We start from the raw sequence: 13,543 nt of genomic DNA, 5'->3' as shown, positions 1-13,543 counted from the left end.
CTTGAGACTTAAAAACAAAGTTAAACATTACTAAGGTCTCTTCAAAACCTTCAAGAACTTTTCCTTGACTTGCTTGTTAACTTTTAGACTTGAATCTTCACTCCTTCAACTTTGATCTTAGCTTTTCTTGAATAAAGTTATGAATTCAAGGTTATGATTTGCGTTTTTGGTAATTTCTAGGTGTTTAGAAATCATTTGATGTAGTAAGACTCATTGGAAAGTGTTAATACACTTTAGGAGGATTTAGATAGGCTAAAGTATGAAAATTGGGAGAAAACGCCGATTCGGGCGCATCCGAGGAGCGCTGCGGCAGGGTGAATTTAAGAGCCCTCATTCTGGCATACTGCAGGTCTGCTGCCCCCGGCCTTCTGGCATAGATAGGGCACGCTGCGGCTGGCTCTGCCCAAGTGCGTCTGACGACTTTGTTATCTTATTTTTCAACCCTAGACCCGCTAAACCTCCATATTTATTTTCCAAAACTATTAGGATCATTATTACCCTGAATATACAATATCTTTAACTTTAAAATCCACCCGGAACCACAAATCAAAACAACAATAGGCATGCAAAAACTCAACCAATAGAAATTTGACAAGGATCTTCAAGAACTTACTTCTTGATATGTAAAAACTGTAAAATCACTGAATTGAAACAAGTTTGGAATGTGGCTGAACTAGAACAACACAAAATATCTCACATACTTGGATAGGGATCACCCCTGACGAATTCCACTCAGAATCTTGACGTTCATGGTGAATACCTTGACTTCTCTCCCTTTCTCTCTTCTTTTCTCTCTTCTCCAAGCCCTAAGCGTAAATTCTAATTTTTCAAACTGACGTAAACTCAATTTTTACCCCAATAAATCACAAAAAAATGAAATAGGAATTACTTAGTGAAAAGACTAATTTGCCCTTCCATAAATTTGGATTCGAACCTTCCTCAATTTAACAACCCAACTTCAGATAAGCATATCTTCCTCGTACGATATTGTAACTACACGAACTCGACGGCTTGGGAAAGATATCTCCAAGATCTTTCAAGCCATATCATGAACAACATCCATGTCATCTCGATCTAGAAGTTAGATGGTCTGAAAATGATCAAAACTCACATTCTTAACTTAGACAAATTTTCCAGATGTTCCCCTTTCTTTCCAAAAATAAATGTTTTTAGTTTCTTAGCTATATAAATTTGTTAGATGTTACAATATCTCCCCCTTGGGTAATTCACCCTCAAATGAGATTTCTTTCACTAAGCTAAGGATAGTAACATCAAGTTCAACACTAAACAACAAAAGCAAGTAACACCATGCTTACTTATAGTCTATAAAGTACTAAGAAGAGAATTGGTACCTTGATCTGCATCTTCTACGGATTCAAAGAGATGTGGATATCTTCTTTTCATATAATCTTCAGCTTCCCAAGTAGCCTATTGAACAAATTGGTTTCTCCAAAAGACCTTGACTGATGCAACCTCTTTAATTCTAAACTTGCAAACTCGGCGATCTAAAATCTGAACTGAAATCTCCTCATAGGATAATATATCCTTAATCCCAACATTTTCAGTTGGTACAATAAATGAAGGACTGACCATGCATCTCTTCAACATAGAGACGTGAAACACAGGATGAACTATTGGTAACTCTTGTGGAAACTGTAACTCATAAGCTACATTGTCAATCCTTTTGGCTGTGTGATAAGGTCCAATATATCGGGGGATAAGTCTCCCATTCTTACCAAGCCTCATAACACCTTGCTTGGGTGAGACCTTTAAATATACCCAATCATCCACCTAAACTCCAATGGCTTTCTCCTAACATCTACGTAGGATTTTTGACGACTCTCTGTTGTTTTAAATCTCTCTTGAATCGCCTTCACCTTCTCCATAGCTTGGTGAACTAGATCTGACCCTATCAACCCTCTTCACCAACTTTGAATCACCAAATATGAGATCTGCATCTTCTCCCATAAAGATCTTCATATGGGGCAATTTGGATGATCGAATAATGATTGTTGTTGTAACCGAGCTCAATGAGAGGTAGGTGATCATCCCAATTCCCCTTAAAATCAATCAAGCAAGCTCTCAATATATCTTCTAAGGTCTAGACAGTACGCTCCGCTTGCCCATCCGTCTGAGGATGAAAAGAAGTCCTTAAGTTCATCTTGGAACCCAAACCTTTTTGGAAATATTTCTAGAAATGTGAAGTATATTGTGCACCTCTATCTGAAATGATCAAAACTGAGACTCCATGAAGTCTCACCACCCCCTGAATGTATAACTTTGCATAATCCTTTGCCAAATGAGTGGTCTTTACCAGAAAAAAGTGGGTTGATATTGTCATTCTACTAAAAATCATCTAAATTGAAATACGCTGCTTGCGAGATATTGGTAACCCTATGGTGAAGTCCATATTAATCATCTCCCACTTTCATTTCCTAAGTTCAATATTTTGACCCAACCCTCCAGGCCTTGGGTTATCTACTTTAATTTGTTGGCAATTTCTGCACTGGGCAACAAACTTAGCAATGCCTTTCTTCATACCTTCTCAGCAATATACCTCTATGAAATCACGGTACATCTTTGTATAACCTAAACAAATGGAATATCTAGATCTATGAGGTTCCTCCATCATCTTCTATTAGAGTCCATCCACTGTAGGTACACACAATCTACCTTGATACTTCAGCACACCATCTCCCCCCTGTTTAAAAGTGAATACTCTTTGCTTATGAACATTTGCCTTCAATTCAAGAAAAATAGGGTCTTGGTCTTGTTTTTATTTTACCTTTGACACTAGTTATGATACAACCCCATTAGTCACCACTATCCCTCTTTCTGTGGAATCCATAAGTTTGACTCCAAGGCGTGCAAATCTATGCACATCTTTGGATAACTCTCTTTTTCCTTACTCAACATGGGCGGCACTCTACATAGATAACATGCTTAAAGCATTGGCAACCACATTATCCTTACGTGGGTTGTAAAGAATATTCATTTCATAATCCTTGAGTAATTTAACTCCACTTGTCAGACATGGTATTTTTGTGATTGATGGATACAAGACAATCACGATAGACTCGTTCCGCTAGAGTGGAATCCCAAACAGGTTTAGAAACACAAAATGGTTCACAAAGTTTCTCATAGAGAATTTAAAACTTTTTAAAAATATAACGAGTTACAAAAGTCAAAATTTCTCTTGGGTCTAGCAAAGCATAAACATCAAAAGTAAAGACTTTGATCATACAAAGGACGAAATTTGGACAGTTCTCTCACTCTTGGCTACTAATGATCGCATAGAAGCGGTTTGGCCTTCTGCCAATACTGAAAGTAGCACTTTTAGGTGCAGTCTTGTGTGGTGGTGCAGCTGATGAAGATTGAGCTCTATTACCCAATTTTCACTAACTTTCTTGTTCTTAGAGAACTCCATCATGAAGTGATCCTTTTTCCCACACTTAAAGAAACCTTTCTGGCCATCACGACATTTACTTGGGTGAGTTCTATCACTCTTAGCACATGCATGAGCCCAACTACCTCCTGTGACACACTTCATTGATACTGTGGTTGTCTAGCTCTGAAGATCTGTGGATTCTGGACATGATTCTCACTTTGTTTCTAGGTGGATGCGCACTAGAAGATGATGGTGCAGACCCCTTTTGTATATAAAATTGCGGGCGATTCATACCACATTTCTACTGTCCAAACTCATTCCCAGTCATATCACCCATAAGATAATTCAACCAAATAATATGTATACTAAAGATTTAAAGAGTACTAAGAAGAAAATTAGTACCATGGTCTGCACTTTTACCGAATTCAAAGATATGCGGATATCTCTACTTCATGTCCTCCTCAGCTTCCCAAGTAGCTTCTTCAACAAATTGGTTCCTCTAAAGGACTTTGACCGAGGCTAAATTGTTTATTCTCAACTTGCGAACATGAAGATCTAGAATCTAAATCAGAACCTACTCATAAGACAAGTTATCTTTGATCACAACATTCTCAATTGGAACACGTGCAATGCACGTACTCAGAAACTAGTATTATTAAAAATAGGAAACTTAATAGTGCAAAGCTAGATTACTATTTTCCCATATACAAAATTAATATGTAATAAAATAATTAATCGAAATGTAAATTAAATATCTAAGTAAATGGGTAATATCCTAATTATATAATAGAGGAGTAAAATGAGAAAGTTCAATAGTCCTACTCAACTACTATGTGTGAAACAACGAAATATTATATTCTTTTTAAAATTATCATTAAGTGTTTTCTTTCTTTTGATGGTAATGGATGAACACTAATAAAGTTTCAATTAATATAGAAGTCGAAACATATTTTGGTAATTATGAGAAGTTGAAAGGAAACAAAATAAGCAATTGACGAATATCAAAGAGTTTTTACCAACATATTTTCAAGACTACACTATCTAAACATACTCAATATTAGTCATTCAGCATAAGCTTCCATTTTTAAGTGGGTACAAAAATGTCTTCTAATTTTTAGGTACAATCTTATTAAGTCTAGATATTTCAGTTTGATTTGCTAACTTCATTTGAATGATAATTGTCACACCCCGAGCCTACACCATGGGTGGGACAGGCACTCGAAGACCATTATTGGTCCCAAGTAAACCATTGATTTGAAGTACTTACTCAGTGGAAGACTTAAAACATTGATACAAGGATTTAAAATTCACTTACTCAAGTATTTAAAAGATAAGTTAGAAAATTGTTAAAGATAAAACATTCAACTTAGCCGAAATGACAACTCAAGTCTTAAAACATAATAAATAAAAATGTAAAGACAAATGAATGCTAATTGTCTATCTATGAACCCCCTAATAACTAAGATGGATGTCGAAAAAAGACCCTCGATCATCCTAACAACTAAGAACTACTGAATTAAATGAAAAAGGATCTCCGTAGAAAACAAAGAGGCTCACCAACTAACTCTAAGTGCTCAACATGATCAATGATGCGCTAAATGCTGATCTTGGTTACCTGCATCTGCATCATAATACGATTTAGGTCAACTAGCATTAGTACATTTAATGTACGAGTATGCAAGTTGAAATGCTACACATACCACAAGCTTGATTTTTTTTTTGAAAGAAACACTTACCTTGACTCTTCTCAATTCATGAATAATTTAACTTAAAATAAACCAATATAAGGCATTCAGTATATGGTATGCTTTATAAAACATTAAAACAACATTAGTTCATTAAATAAAAAGCAATAAGAAACTCCATTTTACTCATATAATAAATTTATATAGTTTATGTAGAAGTTTCTCGAACCGACAACCACCACTAGAAGCCTAAGTGGTGATACGACGTCTTGCCCACACTGCTAGAACTTTCCTATACTTTGCCATCACATAGAACTGTTAACTTAGTGGTCCCACTAGTCTATGCTAAAAATATCTTAGGAGTCATCTAAAAAGTATGATCCTTTATTACCCATGATGAATTCATGGATTATGGAGACGTGACTGATCTGAACTCAAGATCGTCCCCATATCGGTTCTCAATACTACTCTAAAAATATGCATTAGCTCATATGTTTGTAAAAACAGAACATAAATTTAGAATAATTACTAAAAAACTTAGCTCAAAAGGTCTCTTGGAAATCTCAGTTTCCTTTCTTGCTCAAATGTGAAAACATTTTAACTCTTTAGGAATGCTTAGTCCCTCTATAATCTTTGAGGAGGGAACTTTACTCTTACTCTTTACAGAAAACTATCTCAAAGGATCTTTTGGAAATCTCAGTTTTATTTTATTTAATGTGAAAACATTTACTCTTTGCGAATACACGTCCCGTTATATTCTTTTGAAGAAATGCACTTCAAACTTTAATCTTTACTCAGCTCAAAACTCAAGCCTTAAAAAAAAAATGTAAAAACACTTGTAAAATAACTTTGGAAAACTTAATGAACTTGTCTTAACATAACCCTTCACTTCTATTGACTTGAATCTTAACTTTCTTGACTTCACTCTTAATCTATCTTGACTTGACTCTTAATTTTCGTTGAATTGAATTATGGATTCAAGGATTATGATTTGTGATAGGAAATATATTATGATGTTTAGGAACAATTTTAGTTAGCTAAACATGACAAATGATCAAGAAATCACTGCTGGAAAGTAGTTCGTGACGGGCATATGTATTTAATTTTTTGTCGCAAAAATAACTTTTGAGGTAGAGAGTGTGGCGCAAAGGGAAAATTAGAGTTGTGAGTAACGTGTACCCAGTTTTTGCCGAACTTTTCCATTTTCATTTTCTAACCCCCACCTGAACTTGGTTTTTTTTCCTCTCAAATTAGCTTTACATTTAGATAACCACTATGTATACACAAGAACCAAACTCAAAAAACACAAGGAAAGAAAATTTTAACCTCAAGGAACATCTCAATCTAAATTAAACTAAAGAACTAAAGCAAATTTCATGAACACCATTCAGTATTTATCACGTTTCAACATTCCAAAAAAAACTTTAGTGAAATAAACATCAATGTTGCATGTATAAACAAACCCAACGCTATGAAATAATCACATACCTCTTTAGGGATCAACTCGTGTCGAAATACACAAGCTAAACCTTCAAGATCGACGAACTTTGTTCTTTCTTTTTTTGTCCTCTTGCATTCTTTCTTAAAAAACCCTAGCGTAAATCTCCAATTGCTTAAACTGGACCAATTCAGTTTTGACCCGTTATTGATTCAAAAAATGAATTAAAATAATAGGGTATGGAAAAAAACAAAAAACCCTTTAAAAATCCGCATTGGACATTTTCTTATTAGAACGGCCCAACTTCCAAAGGGCATGTCTAACTCATACGAACTCAGAATCGCGCAAACTTGGTGGTGTTTAAAAGCTTATTGCTAGAGCTTTCTAGCATACCTGGAAGTACACCTAAATCATCCTAATCTAGTAGTTGTGTCCATTTGAATTTGACCAAAAACCCATCTAACGTACTTCACAATTTTCCTAGACTTTCATATACTTTACAAAAATGGCTATTTCCAATTATTTGATTGTTCCTAGTTATTTCAAATTGTGAGATGTTACAATATCTTTACTTTGAGTCCTCGAATGAGATTACTCTTACTAGTCTAAGAATGTAACATGCAACAATCATCTCAAAGACACAACAAGCAATATAGTTACAACATGCTAACTCATAAATAAAATGCCAAGAAAAGGATTAGTACCTTAAATCTGAAATTCTCTAGATTCGAAGAGATGTAGGTATCTCTTCTTCATATCCTCTTTAGCTTCTCTGCAAACTGATTCTCCATGGAACTTTGTCTGATGCTACTTATTTTGTTCTCAAGTTGCGAACTTTGTGTTATAAAATCTGTGTAGGAATCTCCCCATAAGATAAGCTATCATTGATACCATTACATTCAGTTGGTATGAAAAATGAAGGATCGTCCATGCACTTCTTCAACATGGAGATTTAAGATGAATTGATGTTAACTTCTATGGTAGCTCTAACTCATAAGCTTCACTACTTACCCTTTTCGATATTATATAAGGGCACAATATCGGGACTACGCTTCCCTTTTACAAAATTTGATAATACCCTTCTTAGGTGAACTTTTCAAGTAAACCCAATTATCTACTTAAAACTATAAAGATTTTGAGTCTTTTTCAACCTTTCTTGAATCACTTTAACCTTATCTATAGTTTGATGAACTAAATCTGATCCTATCAACCTAGCTTCACTAGCTTCAAACCATCCAATAGGAGATCTGTATCTTCTCCCGTATAGAGCTTTATAAAAAGCCGTTTAGATGCTAGAGTTGTAAGTATTATTGTAAGCAACTCAATGAAAGGTAGGTAATAATCTCAATTACCCTTGAAATCAATCACATAATCCACCTTGATACCTCAAAACACTATCTCCCTCTTATTCAAAAGCCATTAATTTTTGCTAATGAACATTTCCTTTTAATTCAAGCAAAATGGGGTTTTGGTCATGCTTTTCCTTCTCCTCTGACACAAATGTGGATACAAACCCATTCTTCACTGCTACTACTCCTTCTGTGGAATCCATTAGTCTAACTATAGTCATTCAAGTCTATGCACATCTTTTTCTAACTCTTTCCTACCTTCCTAAAAATGAGAGGTACTACCCATACACAACCTGCTGAAGCCATCATCATTACATGGGTGTTAAAGAATAGTCATGTCATAATTTTTTAATAACTCTAACCACCTTCATTGTTTGAGATTAAGCTCTTTTTGGGTAAACACATACTGAAGACTCTTATGATAGGTGAACAAATCCACATGTACACAATATATATAATGGCACCATATTCTTAAAGAAAAACCTACAACAACAAACTTTAAGTGATGGATTGGATAATTCTTCTCATGAACTTTAAACTTTTTGGAGGCATAAGCTATAACTTTGACCTTATATCAATACACAAACCAAACCAACTCTAGATGCTTCATAATACACCACAAAACCTTGAGTACCTTAAGGTAAGGTCAAAACTAGGGAACTAGTAAACCTCTTCTTCGATTCCTGAAAAGCTTTTGTCACAAGCTTCAGACCATTCAAACTTCACTTCGGAGTTAACTTTGTCAAAGGGGATGAAATAGATGAAAACCCCTCTACGAACCTTCTATAAAATCAAGGAAAACAGAGGAAACTCCTAATATCAGTTGGAGACGTGGGTTTAAGACAATTCTACAATGTTTTTATCTTTTGGGTATCAACTCTAATTCCATCACCCAAAAGTATGTGTCCCAAGAACACCATAGACTCAATCCGAAACTCACATTAAGAGAACTTAACATATACATCCTTATCTTTCAAAGTATCAAGAAATATTCTTAGATGACTAGCATGTTCTTCTTCTTTCCTTGAATAAATTAGCATGTCATCAATGAAGATGGTAACACGTGCATTGGTTAAACCGGATGACATGAACGAAAATTCCTAGTAACCATAACAGGTCCTAAATGCTATCTGGGGAATATCACATTCCCTTACTTTTAATTGATGGTAGCCAGATCTGAGGTCTATTTTTGAAAAATAAGACGCACTATGAAGCTGACCGATAAATCATCAATTCTCGAAAGAGGATATTTTTTCTTGATGGTAACCTTGTTCAAATGACGGTTATCTATTCATACCCTAAAGGTTCTATCTTTCTTTCTCACAAATAAGACCAGAGCATCCTAAGGTGAGACACTTGGTCGAATAAAACCTTTACCTAGGAGATCTTTTAACTCCACTAGGTCCATTCTATGTGGTGGAATAGATATAAGAGGAGTAATTGAAAGAATATGTATAACGAAGTCCATTTCTATCTTAGGAGGGACTCTGGGTAGATCTTCTTGAAAGACTTTTAGAAACTCTTTTACTATGGGAATTGAATAAATTAAAGGTATATCAACAATTGGTTTATTAACTGGAACTAATTGATAAAAACAACCCTTAGAAATTAACTTTCTTGACTTAAGGTACTAAATGAAACGAACCTTAGGCACTGCTGAACTACTTTTCTTCTCTAAGACTAGCTCATTAGAAATTTGGAACTTCATAACTCGAGTCCTACAATCTTTTAATTTATAATCAACTTAAAACCAGTCCATACCTCTAATGACATTAAAATCTACCATGTCTAACTCAATTAAATCATCCATGTTATTTTTGTGATTGATGGAAATGGCACAATCACAATATACTCTCTCAGCTATAATAGACTCCCTAACTAGTTTTGAAACACAACAGGGTTTGTAGAGTTTCTCAAGAATAACATCAAATTGATTTGCAACATAAGGGGTTACAAAAGACAAACTTGTTCATGGGTCTAGCAAATCATAAACATCAAAAGTAAAGACTTTTATCATAAAAACGATAACATCTGGAGAGTTTTCTCGCTCTTGGAATCTAGTGATCGCATAAAGGAGGTTTGCTCTTCTTCAAGTACCAGATGTAGCTCCTGAAGTTGCAACCCTGTCTATGGTGGAGCAACTGATGAAGATTGGGTTCTGCTGTCCTAATTTTCACTACCTTGCCTATTTTTTTGGCACTTTTTATGAATTAACCCTCTAGTCCACACTTGGAGAAACATTTATGTACATCAAGACACTTACCTGGGCGAGTTGTACTACACCTAGTACATGCAAGAGCCCAGTTACCTCCTTGTGCTACACTACCCTGACACTATGCCGGTCTAGCTTTGAAATTCATAGAATTCTAAAAATTATACTCACTTTGTTCCTGGGTCCAGGTGCACTAGCAGATGATAGTGCATGTCCTTTTTTCTTTTGCTAAAAGGATGAACCATTCACATTACCTTTCTCCTTCCCGGACTCATTCTCTGTCTTAGCTTTTTAATTTTTGAATTCCTTATTATCCCTCATGTTCTCTTCCTCAGCCTTCTGCAAATAGACCATCAACCCATAGATATCTTGTCACCTATTAGCATTGTTGACTTTGCCTTTCTTACATGGAAAATGACACATCCTAACAATGAACATAATCATCTTTCTTCTCATATCAATAAGCATTTCTTTGTTTCTCTTAATTTATGGGGAAAGAAACGCCTCATGATTGCAGTCTAATAAACGAACCCAAGTCACAAATGGTTATGCATAAGCACGAATTAGAAAGAATTTCTCGAGGTAAAACTCCAACGCACAAAATGATTATGAAATAAGTGAAGGAATTTTGTAAATGTTGCAGCCTCCTAATAACATATGTGGCGCGCTTCACACCCATAATTAGGAACCTTTAGAAATGGCTTCATAGACTCCATAGGAATCTTAAAATTTGGTCTCTAATACCATGTTTTTCATGCCCCGAGCCTACACCATGGGCGAGATTAACATTCAAAGACCATTTTTGGTTCCAAGCGAACCCCCGGCCTAACTTACTTACTCAGCGGAAGACTTAAAACATTAATACAAGGAATTAAAATGAACTTACTCACTGTTTAAAAGATAACTTAGAACATTTTTAAAGATAAACATTCAAGTTAGCAAAAATATCAACTCAAGTCTTTATACATAATGAATAAAAATGTAAAGAAAACTAGATGCTAAATGTCTATATATCAAGCCACTAATTACTAAGATGGATGTTAGGATAAAACACATGATCATCCTAACAATTGATAGGTACTGCAGTAAATGAAAAAGGAGCTCATTGGAAATCAATGAGGCTCACCAATTGACTATGAGTGATCAACCTGATAAATGATGCGTTGGATGTTGATCCTTGTTATTTGCGTCTACATCAAAGGACGATACATAACAATTGACATCATTACATTTTAAGCACGAGTATGCAAGTTAGATTTCTAAACATAATATAGGCTTGAAAATAATTTTAAAGAACACTTAATTTGACTCTACTCGACTCATAAATAACCTAACTCAAAATAAATCAAGGAAACACATTTAATATATGTAAATTTTTTAAAACATTTGTGAACAACTAATTTTTTACGTGTTTATTTTACTCCTATAACATATAGTTGTCACAACCTGAGCCTACACCTGGACGTGGATGGCACTCAATGACCATTGTTGGCCTTGAGTGGACCATTAGCCTAGTTTTGTTAACTCAGAGAAAGACTTAACTCACTACAAGAAACGTTCTCATAAAAAAATTGAATTAAATAACTTGGCCAAAAATGACACTTAACTCTCATAATAGAATATATGCAATACAAAGAAGAGACTCAACGCTAAACTGTCTGACTGTCTATGAAGACTATAAAATACTAAGATGGATGTTGGGACAGACCCCACAACATCCTTTAAGAAGAAAGACTGAAAAAGCAATAAATGTGTCCTCTAGAATGTAAGGAGGCTCACCACTGACTCTAAATACTCAGTTGGATCAACGAGGCGGTGGATGATGTTGATCCTTATTACATGCTTCTTCACCATGATAAGATGCAGTCTAACTTGCATCAAGACATTGAATGTATGAGTATACTTGTTTGAATGCTAACAACAATTTAAGCTTGAAAAAGAGTAAGAAGAAACACTAAACTTGGCTCTACTCATATAATGAATAACTTGACTTAATACAAAGCAATAAAGCATATGCAATGTATAAAAGCTTGTAAAACAATGAAAACATTTAGTTCGTTAAAGAAAATGCAGTAACAACATAACTTTACTTATATATTAAGTATTATAGTTTCTATGGAGATTTTTTAACTAACAACCATCACTATTAGCTTGAGTGATGGTACAACATCCTACCTCATGTTGCAAGAGCACCATCCTATACCTTGCCGTCAGTATAGATATTGAACTACTAAGTGATTCCAATAGTCTATGCTAAAAGCACAAAGGAACCATCTAACAAATTTGACTCTTCTTCTGTCCATGTTTGCTACATGGTTTATGGAGGCTTGAGTTAATATGAACTCACATCTCATATCGGTGCTCAATACTACTCCCAAAAATACTTGAGCTCATATATTTTTTTAAAATAACTTCTTCTCTGGTTCGAGGAAATTGCTCAAACTTATCTTTAAACTATCTCTTGGAAATCATAGTTTCCTCTTTACTAAAATTAGCCAAAGGCTCTCTTGGAAGTCTCAACTTCCTTTCTTTTTAAAAATGTTAACTCTTAGGGAATACTTAGTTGCCTTATAACTTTTGAGAAATAAACTCAACTCTTTACTTTTTGTTTTAACTTGAAACTTTATTCTTAAATAAACTCTTAGGAAATACTTATTTCCTTTATATTTCTTTGAACGAAAGACTTCAAATCTTTACTCTTTACTTAACTTGAAACTTCAGCCTTAAAATAATGTTAAAACGTTTATTAAAGACTCTTGAAAACTTGAAGAAACTTTACTTGGACTTACTTCTTAACCTTTAGACTTAACTCTCAACTTCTTAGACTTTGATCATAACTTTCGTTGAATTGGATTATAGATTCAAGGTTCATGATCTCATGTTTATGAATGATTTCATGATGTTTAGATGTACATTAGAGTGTTGGAATCAATTAAAAAACGTGTGTACATCACTTAGGAACTAGTACGAAAAAATGGGAAATGAATGGGATGAACTGGCGTCCTTGGATCTCTGAGAGGCGTGGGGCACCAAACCACAAATTTCAGAGGCCAAGCAGGGCGCTCTGGCTAGCGTGGCACCCTAAGGCCCTGCGAACAGAAATTGTCATATGGGGCTATTGGAGGTGCGGTGCCCTAGGGCCCTACAGACAGTCGTTTTGACTTTTATCCTCCATTTTTTAATATCAAACCCCTCTAAACTTCCATAGTTATTTCCCCAAACACTTAGTATCATTATTACCTTCAATATCAAATAGATTTGGCTTGAAAAACAACCCAGAAACACGAACAAATCAACACTAGGCATGCAACAAGTCAACCAACAGGAATTCAACAATGTTTTTGAAGAACTTCACTTTTCATCATTCAATCTATACAAAATCGCTGAATTTAAATAAGTTGGTGTGTGGGTGAACTAACCCAACACGAAAAGATCTCACATACCTTGATAAGGATCACCTTCGACGAATTC

The sequence above is a fragment of the Solanum lycopersicum genome, chromosome 10, assembly GCF_036512215.1.
Source record: "Solanum lycopersicum chromosome 10, SLM_r2.1".
NCBI classification, from domain to species: domain Eukaryota; kingdom Viridiplantae; phylum Streptophyta; class Magnoliopsida; order Solanales; family Solanaceae; genus Solanum; species Solanum lycopersicum.
This window is presented reverse-complemented; position numbering follows the sequence as displayed.